The 17,208-nt window shown below is 45.1% G+C and overlaps 1 protein-coding gene across 3 annotated transcripts in view; it reads right to left on the bottom strand.

Moving 5' to 3' along the window:
* LOC135905780 (glutamate receptor ionotropic, kainate 3-like) overlaps positions 1-5,535 on the bottom strand; it is a 673,125-nt gene extending 667,590 nt beyond the window's left edge. For all 3 annotated transcript variants that reach the window (XM_070539667.1, XM_070539668.1, XM_070539669.1), the window contains exons 1-2: positions 5,380-5,535; positions 4,549-4,616 (exon numbers count right to left, since the gene is read on the bottom strand). The gene's annotated coding sequence lies outside the window, so the exon portion shown is untranslated. The remainder of the gene's footprint in view (positions 1-4,548; positions 4,617-5,379) is intronic.
* Between the last annotated feature and the right edge of the window lie 11,673 nt (positions 5,536-17,208).

Below are 17,208 nucleotides of genomic sequence, written 5' to 3' on the forward strand. Positions count from 1 at the left end.
TCGATACGTCTGCTTTTAGCGAGTTCCAGGCGGCGGCACTCTTTGATAACAGCATCCACCGTCGCGACGTTGTTGAATACGAGCAAGTTGAAGGCGTCATCGTCATCGTCATACCTTGTCTGACTCAGGCATGTGTGCATCAACTTTGCGGCACAGAGCCAGAACGTCCTGAATGTACGTGACATAGGGCTCTGTTGACGTCTGCACACGGCCGGAAAGCGCCTTCTGCGCGGCAAGTTTTTGACCGTAGGGGTTGCCGAACAAGTCTCGGAGCTTTTGCTTGAACGAATCCCAACTCGTGAGCTCATCTTCGTGCGTGCGATACCAAACTCGAGGTGTGCCACCGAGGTAAAAGACTACGTTGGCGAGCATGATAGTAGGGTCCCACCGGTTATTGCGGCTGACGTGTTCGTACAGGCTGATCCAGTCGTCGCCGTCTTCCCCATCGTGGCCCGAGAATACGCCAGGATCACGGGTAGCGGGGAGAGTGATGTAGGTCGTCGAAGTGGCAGGAGGGGTCGGAGCCGGCGGAGTCGGGTTGTCGTCGCCGGGAGCCATGAAGGAAGGCTCGACGTACCGTCCACTGCGAAGCTCCGTGACGAGGTACAGGGAACGTCCACCTCCACCAGATATGTTACGTAGGATGACGCAGACGAAAGGCTATGTACAAATATATTTACAACGAAAATACGCTGCGCTAGGCCAAGAGGCAACAGCCCGCGCTAGCATCTAATCGTCGTCGTCGTCTTCACACTGCTGGCCTTTCGTGATCGCACATATTGTGCCGTAGCAATATTTATGCTTCAAAACAGTGCTGTTATTGGGCACGTACCACTGCACAATGTTATTAGTAACCGCACTATCAAACAGCTTTGTAAATGTGTGCTTGCGATGCGAAGTTCTGCACTTTGACCGTTTTATTGGCGGGTGCCGCCGTTTTGCGATCACTGCACTGTTCATTGTCGGGTACCATTCTGGTATGGGGGGATCGTGCTGGAGAGTGCACGGCGAACATGCTGTTGACGACGAGGGGCAAGTTATCGCGCTTTCACGAGAGGTGTCAACAAGTTGTTTGAATTGGGAAAGTTCATAGCGCCTCGTCACTAAGCTTTTAGCTTTCATGTAGGCGCAATATCGAAAGGAGACTGGCCTAAAAGTGCTCCCGGAGCTCGGCCCACGATCAAAATAGGACGGTAGTCAAGTCTGAATGTAGTCGATACGTAACGTATATATGTCACGTGTTATTGTTGTATCTTTGATTGTTGTATTCATATAGGAGGTTGTGGCCAAGTACTGCACCAGGGCGGCCAATCCTGCTCTGGTGAGGGAGTGCCTTACCGGTTCTGGTCACCAGGGTCAGGCCGCACTCCGGGCCTGTTTATGCAATTTTATCAACACGCACATTTTTTTTTATCTGGTGAAAAATAGCGCGGGACCGGGATTCGAACCCCGGTCCTCGTGAACAGGAGGCGGATGCTCTACCTCTACGCCACCACTGCACTCTTAGCGCTCTTAGCACTGCAGTCTTACCGCTGTTAGCGGTTGAAGGGAAAATAGAGGAATTCCGAATCAAGCTACAGAACAGGTATGTATGTCAATGTATAAAAACCTCTAACCCTACAGCTAGAATAGAACTGGAAGAATGTTCCAAGGTAATCAACAAGCGTAAGACAGCTGACATAAGTAAGTATAATATGGAAAGAATTGAACATGCTCTCAGGAACAGAGGAAGCCTAAAAGCAGTGACGAAGAAACTAGGAATAGGCAAGAATCAGCCGTGACAAAGCTGGCAATATCATCACTAATATGGATGAGATAGTTCAAGAGACTGAGGAGTTCTATAGAGATTTATACAGTACCAGTAGCACCCACGACGATAATGTGAGAGAGAATAGTCTAGACGAATTTGAAATCCCATAAGTAACGCCGGAAGAAGTAAAGAAAGGCTTAGGAGCTATGTAAATGGGGAAGGCAGCTTTTGAGGATCAGGTAACAGCAGATTTATTGAAGGATGGTGGGCAGATTGTTCTAGAAAAACTGACCACCCTGTATACGCAATGCCTCATGACTTCGAGCGTACCGGAATCTTGGAAGAACGCTAACATAATCCGAAACCATAAGAAAGGGGACGTCAAAGACTTGAAAAATTATAGACTGATCAGCTTACTGTGCGTTGCCTGCAAATTATTTACTAAGGTAATTGCAAATAGAATCAGGAACACCTTAGAATTCTGTCAACCAAAGGACCAGGCAGGATTCCGTAAAGGCTACTCAACAATAGACCATATTCATACTATCAATCAGGTGATAGAGAAGTGTGCAGAATATAACCAACCGTTATATATAGCTTTCATGGATTACGAGAAAGCGTTTGATTCTGTCGAATCCTCAGCAGTCATGGAGGCATTACTGAATCAGAGTGTAGACGAGCCGTACATAAAAATACTGAAATATATCTATACCGGCTCCACAGTCACCGTAGTCCTCCATAAACAAAGCAACAAAATCGCAATAAAGAATGGCGTCAGGCAGGGAGATACGATTTCTCCAATGCTATTCGCAGCGTGTTTACAGGAGGTATTCAGAGACCTGGATTGGAAAGAATTGGGGATAAGAGTTAATGAAGGAGACCTTAGTAACTTGCGATTCACTGGTGTTATTGCCTTGCTTAGTAACTGAGGAGACCAATTGCAATGCATGCTCACTGACCTGGAGAGGCAAAGCAAAAGGGTGGGTCTAAAAATTAATCTGCATAAAACTAATGTTTAACAGTCTCGGAAGAGGACAGCAGTTTACCATAGGTAGCGAGGCACTGGAAGTGGTAAGGGAATACATCTACTTAGGACAGGTAGTGACCGCGGATCCGGATCATGAGACTCAAATAATTAGACGAATAAGAATGGGCTGTGATGCGATTGGCAGGCATTCTCAGATTATGAACAGCAGGTTGCCATTATCCCTCAAGAGAAAAGTGTATAACAGCTGTGTCTTACCAGTACTCACATACGGTGCAGAAACCTGGATGTTTCCGAAAGGGTTCTACTTAAATTTAGGAGTGCGCAACGAGCTATGGAAAGAAGTATGATGTGTGTAACGTTAAGGGATAAGAAAGGAGCCGATTGGGTGAGGGAACAAACGCGAGGTAATGACATCTTAGTTGAAATCAAGAAAAAGGAATGGGCATGGGCAGGACATGTAATGAGGAGGGAATATAACCGATGGTCATTAGGGGTTGCGGAGTGGATTGCAAGGGAAGGGAAGCGTAGCAGGGGGCGTCAGAAAGTTAGGTCGGCGGATGAGGTTAAGAAATTTGCAGGGACAACATAGCCACAATTAGTACATGACAGGGGTAGTAGGAGGAGTATGGGAGAGGCCTTTGCCCTGCAGGGGGCGTAACAAAGATGATCATTATTATTATTATTATGATCGTTGTATGTCTAGCCTCGAACTCTATTAAGGTATCTATCACTCAGGCGACAACAATCAGAGGTGTCTCCATGTGTCATGCGGTGTGCAGCGCGAGCGTACCTCCCAATCCAGGTAACTGCTAAGCTACGAGCAAACACGTTTTGCTAGCTTTCGTGCTCCTAAAATTATCGTGTTATGATTTTCTAAGAATTGTTAATCTGGCACCTGGGCATCAGGCTTTATAAAATAAAGAGGTGTAAAATTACTCAACTAAGAGTGCTGTTACCATTATTAAAATGAACTGTGATAGTGGCCGCGAATATGCCACAATCAACCAGTCGCATGCGATACGTTAGAAGATTATGCGTACGTTTAGGTATCGAATGGCACCTGTGCGTGCAAGGGCAACTCGGGTACTCGAGAGGGTCGGAACAGCAACTGGAACTTTATTTTCTGCAGTAACACAGCGTGCAATGAGCGGTGTCCACATCTTATCGGCGAGATTCGGACGCACGGGAGAGCCCATGTGAACTAAGGCCGGCTGGCACGCGGTGGGCACAGCTTTGGTTACATAATGATAAAGAACACACCTTCATTTCATTGGCTCGTACTACTTTCAAAATACGCTCTCGTTCAACTTTCTCCAAAACGTTGGTTGCCAAGCATGATAGTCTTAGAAGACGTTTGAACAGAATATGTCTAATCTGCGTGCACGAAGAAATAGTTAACAGCGTGCATTCGCAATGGTTGACCGACTCGTATACGCAGCTTTCTTTCGTATCCCTGTTCGATTATGGGTGTCGAGTTTCGAGTTCATCGCCAAACGCTCACTGGAAACAAAACCTTAAGAACACACACGCGATGACCCCAAGCGCTTTCTGTTTATGCCGGCAATACAAAGCGGACTTCTCTGCTATCCCGGAGACAGTGTCCGCGAAGTTGCCGCGGTTGAATATGCACTTCACGCTTGCTTCCCAAAGTTATTTTTGAAACCGAATACTGCAGCGTTGTAGCACATCGACCTTGAGCCAACTGACATCGCAGAAATCCCAGACAGAATACGTTAGCATAGGACTAATTCGCAAATTAGACATCTGCCTTTCCAAGCTGCCGCTGGTAGAAAACAGAATCCGCACATACCAGTGCTATTAGAAGAGCGGGGCGGCGCGCTGTTTCGAGGCCACGTTGCTCTTCGCCCATAAAACGGTCTGTAAAGAGAGACAAGGTGGGAGTGCCAACAGTTATTAGAACAGCGTCCTCCTTTCCACTTTGTTTCCGACAGCAGCGGCCACGTATCCCCCATAGAGGAGTTCGAGGCTATCTGACACGCGCTCCTATGTTCCCGACCATATTGCTCATGATAGTACACCCATGCAATTCTTTATTATTATTGCACCATAGCTTCCCGTACACGTTTTCCGACCACGCGAGCGCCGACCGCATGGCGTGTCAGCGGCGTTGCGTAGGGCACTCGATTCCAAAGCGAACAGCGATTAGAATATATTCGAACTGCAAATCGTGCCGCGCATATCTTTGGCCGATACCACCGTCCCTCGCTGCTACAAGGCCGCCGTGACGCCACCTTGTTGATGCGCGTCGCTGGGCGGAGTGGTGCAAACGAAAGATTTCGCGTCGCATTGTTTTCAACTAAAACGGCAGTCCACGAGCGCTCATTAATAAGGCTCATTCGATAGGTGCTCCAATGCCATACGAAAAAATCGCTGTTCTAGGTGACGCCATATAGATGCTCCATGTCACCACAGGCGCACTGTGAAATTGAACCAGGACAAAACTTCATGTTCAATATGACAATTATAGTGCTGTATAACCGATTCTCGCCACGGAATGATAGTACGAGGAATGAAAACGAGCACGGAGACGCGCGGAAGACACGCACAGGCGCTGTCCGCACTTCCGCGCTTTTGTTCACCGCGTCGCAATGGACGAACAAGGTGAATTCGAAACACTCACTCATTTTGATGTGGCTGAGACGGAGGTGGTTATGTTCATCTTCGGGGCGACAAGAAGCCCACAAGAAGCGAGTAACAAGAAAGAACATACGAAAGATGTCACAGCGAGGCAAACGAAGAGCCAAAAAACGCAGGAAACTACCACCCAGACAGAACGCACGAACTACAGGAATGCCCCAATTACATTGTTGCCAGCTCGGACAAAGTGGCGTAGCCCGAAGCTAGAGAAATTGTAGACCAAATGCAGCCAAACACAAAAATTAGGGGAAAAAATTGTAGCTAAATATAGCCATCTTTGTTTTCAGTTTTATCTGTATATACATTTTCACATTCGACTACGCCAGTCCGTATCCGCACAACCCGTAGTAATAAAATGTTTGTGACGCCGTGGCGGATGCATCATATTAACGACAGCGACATTATGCTTGCACACAGAGCACTGTTTGATTGGCCCCGGAAACTCAAGTTCGAGCGATTCCTTGCACAGGGTGAACGTATCTAAAAAAATATCGAATGTAAGCACGAGCAAAGAAGTTCGAGGAAGCTTCGCCTTTAAGAGTGGTATGCGATAGCATTCAAAGACCCCTGACTGTTTCTGACACCTCCCGGCAACTGCAACTTATGTAACCATAATGTTTACCTGCAAATGCTGGCGGCAAACGCTTTCCACGAAGGCGAGCTTTCTGGTTCTTTTTCTTCTTTCCTCCGCACGGCGGGCGCTGCCGCTGCCGCGGATGTTAGCTCCATCTGGATGGTGCTGCAAGGAACCGAGCGGGGCGTGCCGCTCTCATTAAGACAGGTCTTAAACGGAAGCTGGAAAAGGGGTTTGTGTTTGACTTTCCGCGTAACAGAAACATGTTCTTTTGTACATTCAAATTGCAATCCGACGCTATCATGTCTGTACCTTGTAAGTCGTACTTTATGAGTTTCCTGATGCATTTTACTTTGAGTGCAGTAACGCCTGTGCGCCAGGCGGAGGACCTGCGTTGTTGGGGATCATTTTTCTCATACGGACAACGTCGGCGATACCATGCGCCGAAACCGTATATACGTAAAGCTGTCGCGTTAAGATTTCTGTCTCGGGTAAAGAAAAATGGCAGTAAAGCCTACCGTGAGAAACATCCAGTGGGTCGAAAGTTTTGCACGGCGCGATACTTCACCCAAAAGCCATGGTCACGAACACAGCAGAGCGTGTCATCTACCCGTGCTTCTCTTCTTTCGCGCCGACGCAACGATCACCTGACCCTATTGCTCTCATTTTCTGAGCACAGTCATATTAGTACAGTGTACTGTGAGACTCCCTCTACTCCCTGAATCATCCCGATACCTGGTGATCGGGTGTCCGATGACTGAAACCGAAGAGACGAAGATGAGAGTGAAGCGTGCCCACAAGTCGTTCAGCTCATTGCTTTGATCAATATCGAAAAAACGTGTTTTCAGTTACTGTGCAATTAAAGTATCAGTGGCCCGAGAATAATCTTTAAAAGAGCGTGAGTGGCTGACTTTTTTTTATTACGAGAGCCATTCCTGGAGAGAAGTAGTGTAACAAAAACAAGTGATGATCTGAAAGGCCCTCTTCAATAAATACTTTATGCACAGGATAATCATGCTTTATCTATACCAAGTCGAATATATAGGATAAACAGCTTTGCACACGAGTGGGTTCGCCGACAATTTGAATGAGATCATGCGTGAGCATGATTTGAAACACGTTATCGGCGCTACTCTTAGATTTATTACATCTTCGGCAACGATCCCAGTTCATGCCTGGCAGATTAAGATATCCAACCAAAAGAAAAAACCTGTATGTTTTTCAATTGGCACATATGGATCTGTAGTTGAATTAGGTATTCATGCGAAGCGTCCGGTGGCCTATAGCATGCAAAAAGTATAAAATAATGACCCCAACAAAGATACTTTCATGCAAACACATTCGAGATCTGGGACGTCGTGAATGAGAACACACTCAATAGAATCTTTCAAGAGAACTGCTAAGCCGCCGCCCCTTGTAGCCCTCTCCTTGCGAACAACTTTATAACGAGGGCGAAATACCAAGTCATTGCTTATGTCATTTTGTAACCAAGTTTCATTGAGGACTGTAATTTTGTTTCAAAAAAGACACACCTAAACAGAGTTAAGAAAAACGCAATTGAATGGCTTCAGCAATTTGGTCTTGAGCGCCTCGCGTCGGGAGTAAAGCAATCTAAGAGACGGCACCTTGACATATTTTTTAGTGCTAAGACACATAAGCAGGAAGTTCATTTTCAAGCCATTATTTCTGAAAAAGGAATGTGGCAGTACATTGACTCAACCTTTCTTGCATAATGTGCTAACTTCAGTTTGTCTTGAAGACCCCTTCCTGATAAGACATTCTGAAGAAATTGTAGTCTTTCTAACCAAAAATAATCCATGTAAATGCTCGGCCATCTGTGGAGATGTACAAGACCTTTTTATCCGCTTTCGAAAACGGAAATAACGTGTAGTGTTAAGGAAGCGGTAACGCTCTACAATGATGAGCTCCGGTTTGCTCAGGACTGTGGCATGCCTTTGCAATCTTTTTCAGAGACTTTGTTGTTTTGCCTACAGAATACTTTTGTCAAATGGGGTAGTTCTATGCATGTACGAAAATAAAGAGTTTGTATTGGTTCAAAAGTTGCGCCAGTTTTGAGTGATATTCATCTATGTCACGTCAATAAAAAACTACAAAACAATCTTAAGAAATTGGCTGTGCATACCTTTCGATACGTAGATGACTACCTGGTGTTTTGTTCATGCGATAACTACATCAAGAAAGGTACGGATATTATCAAGGTTTTTCGAAAATATGGTGGGGGTCTTGATTTCACGCTTGAGCTTGTCCAGAACAACACATTACATATTTTAGATCTGTGCTTAAGGTTCCAAGAGGAGCATGTCTGTTGGTACAATTCGGCCAGGGTGACGAAACCAGTGCTTTAATTTTGTTCTTGCCATTCCAAACTTGGTAAACAGGGGATAGCATACTCAGCTCTTAGGTCTGCCACGCAGTATACAACAAAGTTTTTCCCAACAGGCAGATATGCTCGAGAAGGCTTCTTATCCTCTTCATTTCTGATCAGTAACCTTCGAGAAGTTTTCGAAATGGGCAAAAAGTGCTGTGAAAGAACAAGAAAAATCGAAAAAGGAAAAAAAAAAGGTTTGCTGTGGTGCCCTATGTACATAGGTTGTGACATGGTTTGCGGAACGTGACCAATAAATATGACGTCAGTACAGTTTTCTCGGTCCCTCTCAAATTGTCTATGAATTCTCTATGAATTCTCTCTATGAAACCGCATTGTTTCAATTGCGGTTGTAAACCTTTGTTTAAGGAGGCATTGGAATAAGTGAGGCATTTCACATTAAAAGATAAAGAGAGACATGCGTTAGCCACGCATCAATGTCTTTGTTACGTAGATTGCGAATTTCAATATCTTCTCAGCACGTGTGTTAATCTCAATTAGTGCCTTTTGTTGTTTGGTTTTTTGCATTCCCTACCTGTTCATATGCTTAATTGATAGTCCGTACGACTTGTCATGTTCATATCCTGCAGTATTTGCAATCACTTATATATATGTTGATAATTTCCAATAAAAATTTCGTTGAGAGTTAACGTTTGTCCTGTCTGCTTCTAATCTCTGTGTGTCACTTCACGCTACAATCCAAGAGTATCGTACCGTACACACAAACTCGCCAAACTTTCAATTCATGCCGGTAATGCAGGGCATCATTCATGGCATGAGAGACCCTTCGCATTGTTAATTCCAAGTAATATTTGTGAAAAAGAAACCATGATGACAACCTCAATGTTAGCGTGTGTTTATGAACGCATACCAGGTATAAAAACGTGACATTATTGGCTATATGCATTGAACCTATTCAACGGAACATATTGTGAAATGGCGTTTATTTTCAGCCTCTTGTCAGATTTATTATCTTTTTTTTTATTAGTAGCACCTCTTTCTTTCCAAGCGTCTAAAGGAGTTGAAAAAGAATCCTTACTGCGGTGATGGAGTAGGACGCAGCCACATTCTCAGAAAAGCGTTTTCAATGACATACGGAAGCGAGACAGGATGAATAGCCGGCGCCGACCGGCAGCCTTGCTCGGAAAACCTGGGTAAAATTGCGGCGCACTCCCGCAGATTACTTCTTGCCATACTTTGTTTGAAGACACGTGCAACCGGAGAAAGCTGTCGAAACAATGGCCGCAAAAGCCTTCCTGAGAGGCGAATTCCACGTCACACGTTGACGAAGATAGATTGGACCACTGCGGACATTTGTCTCGCATTACCCGGCAAGGCCATGGCGTCGACTGCTCAGTGAGACGGGTAGGGGGTGGGGGTGAGGGGACGTGAGAGTGTAAAGCTATTACGTTGCATACGTCTTTCACTGAGTTGGCCGACCACAAGCGCATCGGGACAGGAAGTGAAGTTGGCACTCGAAAGAAGCACTCAGCGCAACTACTGTCGCCTTGAACCACGTTTTGCTTGTTGCGCGTATTCGCAAATGCGGAAGAGAGGCATGTTGAAAATTACACTACAGTCGCGCAAGAAAAGCCACCTCAATGGCTGAACTGGAGCTAACAACGCGATCGACGTAAACTCGAGGAAAATCGCAAATGCAAGCTCTAGTTCGGGTCGAATGGGAAGTTGTTGCGCACCGCCGGCATCTTCCTTCCTGAGAGCTTGCGTTTTTTTTTTTTTGGTTGCTGGCTGCTGACGACCGCTATAGTAGGTCACTATTGCACTCATTTACAGGCTAAATTGCTCATTGAAAGATTCTCGCTGGTAATATAGATAATGCGAAGGCAGCAAATGGAGTAGCGGCGCAAAAAGGAATGAAGTTGCTTGGATCATGGTATGAGTTCAGTTGTAAAGCAACAATCTCATTTGCATGAAGAGACGCGTCGTAATGAAGGAGTTCTGGCTGAATTTCCACCTCTATTTCACAGCCAGAGACGACGATTCGCTGCTCGGAGCGGATACGTGATCCGAGACATCGAATAACAAAACAGTGGTCTTGGTCAAGTAAAAAAAGGAAAAAGAAAAGCTTACGCTGCAGCAGTCACGTGGATGCCTGTGTGCGTCTTTCCAAAAAACTGACCTTCGTCAGTTTTACCGCGGCTTATTGATTTGCTCGGCTAAAAGATTCCCAGAAGACACCGATTCTGGCGTGAGGCTTAAAGCTTATTGCTGCGATACGTTAGGCTGGAGAGCGTTCGACTGCTTTTATGAAAATTCTGTGATTAAAGAAGTACTTGCAAGAAATAATCAACAAACTCACCCATTCCTTCTTTCGTGTGTAATTACACCTATGAAGCTCGCTTACTACTGTACAGGAGCGCTGGCTCATTGACGCGTCGACAAGAGTGACAAGACTCGCGGATCTACAGCTACGGCAATTAGAATCCCGCACAAACTACCACCATCAGTGGAAAAGGGGTGACCATGTGTTAATTGCATCAAAACCCCGCAGACCGGCCATTTTAATTGTACTAAGAAGGCGAATGAAATTGAATGGGTATGACATTTTTGCTAACAGATGCCCATATGCAAAATGAAAGCGTGGAATACAAAAAGCAAAAATTAAACATAAACTAATTAGCACCATTCTTCGTGAACGTATTGTTCGAGATGAGAATGAACGAAATGGAGTGAAAATTACAAAGCCCTCCTGAAGGCACCAGTCATTGATGCCGTAACTTATGCTACCGATAGTATTATGGTGATGGTGTGGTGTAAGAATGCAGTAACTCAAGTTACCGCATTCTAATATCATCTGACAATAATAGGCTAAATAAACTCATTTTCTCGTAAAGAGATACCGCATAAATTTTGTTGTTATTATGTGAGTGCGAGCGTGCGTGCGTTTGTGCATGTGCCTATGAGTGCGAGTTTAATTTCCTGAATATTTTTATGACTTGTTCTTGCGTGTGTTATGCGTACCTATAACGTCTTTTTTCTGCTTTTCTACATGATCCAACGACTCGTATCGATCAGATTTTGTAATTGCGTTAGCTTCTTTGATTCTCTCGCGAAGTTTTTCGGATAGCTGCCTATGTTTTTTAGTCAAACTCCTCCGCTTAACCAGTTTATATATATACATAATGAACGATAACAAAGGGGCTTAACCGAGGAGCCCAATTTTTATTAGTCATATCATAAGAAGCCAACGAACAATGACACCAAGGATGACATAGAGTAAGCTGTTCGTACTTACTAACTGTATTAAAGAAATGATAAAACAATGGCAATGAAAGTAGATGAAAAAACAGCTTGCCACATGTGGGGAACGATCCCACTTCTTCGCATTACGCGTGCAAGCATCGAGCTTCGCTTGTTTTTAGTTACCCCTTATTTAGATTGTGCCCCTCAGAAAAGTATGCGGGTCGATATTGCATCATCTGAGAACACAACAATATTCATCTAGGTGCCCTTGACGTGCGCTTGCCACGTGGCAACTGAATGTGTTCTTCATCGTGCCAAAACAAAAATAAGAATAAAGGACAAAACAGATGGAATAAGCCACCATACATGAAAAGTTCGTTTCGTGTATGGCCGTCCTAGCTAGAAAACATTCTGTAGAAGACAAGGCCAAAATGTAAAGAAGTTACGTCAAAAAGCTTAATCAGACGCCAAGAGTTGGTCATATAATTGGTCAGCTAATTAGGGCGCTCAAGTAGACATGCAGCGACCAGCTACAATATTGCACAAGGGGAGTGAAAGCAACATCTAATCAAGTATAATACGTTCTTCGCTTATTAGCACCATCTCAGGCATCAAGGGTGTCTAGTATAGAATAAATGTGCAATCACAGTGTAGTTTCGAAGCGATCACAGCTGCGAAATATGACCCTAGCTCTGTCGGCACCAGCTCTCCTCATTGTCGGTATCCTCCTGGTAACTGCCCTGCCGAAAATGTGGACCATTTAGGCTAGTTAATTGCGTCATTAGACCGGCGTCCTCGTTTGCAGTTATTACGCGAACTGTGGGGAAGGCAGTAAACGAGTGGTTCCACTCAACACCCGTTCAGCGCTAATTGAGGCGTGTCCATGAAGTAGCACCTGGTGCGGTAATACCGTGATATGACTTGCAAGTTATAGCGATAAAGGCGTGAGCATCATTAAAACACTCCCATTCCATAGAAAAAGAAAAAAAACATAATTAGGTCAGCCTTATGTCTATTCCGGTAAAATGGCGCACCAAGCCAATGTATACACTTATGGCAAACCGTTCTTCTTCTGGCGCGTCGCTGGTCTTCGACATGAACGAGTAGTCGCGTACGGCTTAAGAGATGAGGAAAAGGAGTTAGAAACGATGGAGCAGATCAAGTGAAGTGACGTACAAATAAAACCTCTGTGCTCTTACCTGTAATTGGTGGTTCCACACACTACAAAAATACGAAGTACTAGGGAACGTATTAGTTCCTGTACGCTTTCATCTCGGTAACGCGGCCAGTCACAGAAAGAGACAAGGACTACAAAATTTATGATGTAAACTCCAGAATCAGAGAAACTATAACACCGATGCGGTTGTTGCGGCAAGAGGGCTTTGATGCAAAAAATAAGGATTCCGGGGTTTCACGTCTCGATACTACACAGTGGGTAATGAGGGACACCGCAATAGACGAATTATAATTTACCCGACTCCGAGGTGCTCTTTGAGGTGCACATGAACCAAAGTGCCCGAGCGTTTCGGCATTTCACCCCCGTAGAAACGCGGTCGTCATTACCCACCATACATCCACCGAACCACCAGGATGGTTATGGTCGGATTCGTTAAGGATATTTATCGCGAAGGTTTGCTCTAACAAACCGCTACACGTGGCGAAACAGTTATGCAAACTTTGTATCTTTGCTAACTGCTTTAGTAACGTGTTGTGCAAATATACCAAAATATCACCCCTTCGTAGAACCATATGTGAAGACCATTCGCCATTCTCGGCGTCACAATATGCTACTGACACATAAGAACACGAGGATGAAGGCGCGCGTGAAAAGGGAGCAGTCGTCATAATTGTGACAAAACAATCAAGAAACCTTTTACACCAAGATGGATGCTTTCTTGAACACATTGCAATTTCACCAGCAAGAGAATTTCCTCGGACGATCGCCTACTGTTTGCACGCTTGAAACAAGCCTAATGCAAACGAATCATCCGAGAACCACGTAGTGCTTTCTTTATTTATTTTGTAGAAAAGGACTGGAACGTATAGCTTGTCGTCTTCTTCAGCGCTTTTGATCGTGAATGTCACTCGTGCTGAGTGTCCGTGCCCTGCTCTTGTAGCGGCGCGGCGAGGGAGCTGCGCACCACCCCCGCAGCCATATACAACTCCGTGGGGCGTCCCGCGGGCCTCCCGTAAGCGGACCTTCACGAGTGTTGGACACCGGGCACGCGGACACATGATCCGACTCACTGTGCCGAACGTCGTGCGCGAGCTCCCTTTTCTGATTGGTTTGTTTACTGCTTTCCTTTCACTCTAGGTCCGCGCACCGCACTTCTCTATGCTCCTTTTCCCTCTTTTCTCCTCTCTCTACTAGAGCCCTCGCCACTTCCGGCGCACTGCGCGCGCCCGCTCAATTCTCTCTTTTGACAGAATAAACTAGACCTTGTTACCGAAAAGACGTGTGTCCGTCTCGTTTACCACGGCTCTACACTCTAACGTTCGGCCCCAAATGCCGGCGACTAATAAACGCCTTTACAGTTTTAATGTTTCTTTCTTTGTTTTTAGCTGTGTAACTTAAGGTAATGGTGCAGCCGAGGCAATCTCTACATTTACCTTTTAAGAGCAACCTATTTATAAGAGAACAGCTTAAAAACGAATCTCGCAAGCCGTTCGTGGAAGTGAAAAGGGACTTAAGTTATGTCCTTTGGACTCCACTCACGTGTTGTGAGAATAGCCACGGCTCATCGGTTTAATTTGGACCACTTGGATACCTTCAGCGCGCGCTTATATCCACTTACACAGGCGTTTTGGCAATTCGTTCCAATAGGCATGCATGCGGTAGCTGCTGTCGAAAATTGAATGCCCTAGTGATCAGCAGGTGCAATTTGTTTGTGGAACATGCTGTGCATGCGAAAAGGAGAAAACTGTTTCCTTTTTGTGCCAGAGTTCATGAGCGTTTATGGACCTGTCGTCTCGTTTTCTGTATATTGTGCGTCTGTGTATGCAGAACATATAGTGTAATGTGGCTTAAATGTGACCTCCTGTGGGAAGTTTACTCTACATGTATGCAAGGTGACCTTACGCTTACACACGTGTTCCTCGTTTTTAGTGCCTTTATGTCACCTGAATTCAAGCATGACTTTCTGGTTCCTATGCCTGTTTTGTTCACAGCCAGCTCTTTTCGGCCATTTCAGTATCTATTCGTTCCATGTAAAAAGGAGGAGCCAGTGTAAGTTGGAGGTGCATAGTTGTGCTAAATATCAAGTAATAGAAAAAAAAAGATAGGATGAATACACAAAAGCGCACAAATTGCCGCTCCCAAAAGTAGTAAAAAAACTCAAATGATTTCGTTATATTCTATAAAGAGAGCACACCAGAGATAACTACTCAGGAAGTAGGATATAAGGAGAAGAAAAAAAATTGGCAGTTCGTCCGACGGGCACTGCGCTGAAAGCGATAAGATGGTTTAGTGTTGCACGCGAGCACCTCAGACGGTGTTGTAAGAATACATAGGGGTGGCATGTTAGCAGCGACCCCGCAGACGACCTCACTTCTGCTGCTGAGCAGAAACATCACCCTAGCGTCTACAGGGCGTCTCGCAACGCTGACCTGATGAGCGTCGCCATCATAGCGTCGCAGGCGTCGCAACTCAATCGTGCACAAGAGGAGACAGAAGGAAACCCGTAAGTGATATACTCTCACGTTTGATGCTCACCCAATGAAAAAGCGAATGAGCTTCATCTCAATACGGAAAACAATATTCCACATATCCAGCGGGCAGATTGAAACTAATGCAAAACCATGTTTTCGTAAAGCTGTGGACGAAAGGCTACTAAAGCTATCTGTTTTGGGATCGCAATTTGCAGCGTACCTATTACGCGCCTGCCTGGCTATAGGCGGAAAGACCCACTGCCAACCTCACCCCCCCCCCCCCCGATCCGTGCGACCTTGATTCAAACCACATGCATCATTGACCCACTTTACTCGAAGAGAAAGCTACCGAGCTAGCACGACAAGCTCTGCGTATGAACGCATTGAAAGCATTGCTTTAATAAGTAAATTACATGCTTGAAGGAGTATATCTATTGCAGCAAGGACATTTAGGTGCCGCTGCTTGATTCATAGGGTAATTCCATAGAAAGCAGAGCCAATCACCAGCACATCTGTACACTCTTAGCACAGTAACCTTTCACTTAACATACAGTTGCAAGTGACCTATAGCATAAACGTTCCTCGGCTGCTAAAAGACCTTGATCTTTGTGCGTTCCTTTCTAATTTATGTCGTGGCTACAGGTTACATGTGTCGAAGCGGCTATTTTAAAGGTTACTGCAACATCAAATGCCTTGGAAGCTTTAAAGTGTAACCTATAAAAAGTTGCAAATTTTGGCTCAGGGGACCTATTGTATTCATTCGAAGTTTACTGGTTATTGTGTCATACTGCGATTCTGCCATGGTGTTTTCAGCCGGGACTAACTTGTAGATATATGATCTGCGGCTGGGGGCTTAGGCAGGTTGTTCTAAAATAAGGTTTTGTTGGCAGCAGTTGGGTTCTTTTGTTTGGCAATGCAAAAAAAAAATTAAATCTCGCAGGTACGCATGCTCAAGTCAGACAGCAACAATTACTTGCTCAGATATCTATAATGCACACTACTGCAAATTGCATACGTGCCATCATAATCTAAATGGAAGCCACAGGAACAATGGAGATACATCAGAGAATATTGTGACGAACGATGTTGTGCCCTATAGGATAGTGCAGATAGCCATTGAGCTAACAGGTTGTCCTAGCTATGAGGAACATTTAAAAAATACGCATAATTTAATTGGAGTAACTCCAAGCACATGTTGTTCCGATTCACTTGTAATATCGCCATTAGTATTTTGTTCCCTGACATGGAATTATTTAATTAAAATTGATTGGCTTCCTTGTTTTTTTTAATCGCTATTACATCAGCTGTTAACTTGCATTTAACCATAGGGAACATCAAAAGGAGATACACGTCGCGGTTAACTTTCTCTGGCGATGTGAGAAAGCCCGCGAATCAACCTCTTCCTTTTGCAAACAGCCTGATGCCACGGACCAAGCGCAAAGCCATGTGTGAGAGGTGTGCAAAGAGCTTGCGGGCAATACATTTATCCCGGTACCATGGCATCTGCTTCGATTAATTTTTCTCAGTACGTGAGTTTGCTGCCAGAAGCCCTCATTTTCTTTTGATAGACGGCCACAGATATGTTTACCTCGTCAACAAGTCTGGGCCGTACACCAAGGGAGCAATTAAAATGTACCGCTCGCTTAACCTGTACAGATTTGCCATAGAGGTACTTGTGGGAACATTTGACTGAGCTCACTGAGCACTGAGGGTGCACACGACTGGCCTATAGGATCGAGACCGAGAAGCTCGAGATCTGCGATCCGGATGAAGAAGCTCAATCACGATTGAACGGATCTGTACTGAGTAAAATTGCGACGTGAAATGCCCCTGTAGCCGCACTCTAACCGGATGTGCAGCGACCCGCGATCGATAGCGCTCGTGTGTCGGGAGAATCAATCGATGCGGCAAAAGGTTTAAATGCTTGTTCGGCGACAGCAGTAAACCGCTTTTCGCGTAGTTCGCACTAATCGGGTACAACACGCCAGGTATAGAGCTGT

This window comes from Dermacentor albipictus, chromosome 5 (genome assembly GCF_038994185.2).
Source record: "Dermacentor albipictus isolate Rhodes 1998 colony chromosome 5, USDA_Dalb.pri_finalv2, whole genome shotgun sequence".
Classification (NCBI taxonomy): Eukaryota; Metazoa; Arthropoda; class Arachnida; order Ixodida; family Ixodidae; genus Dermacentor; species Dermacentor albipictus.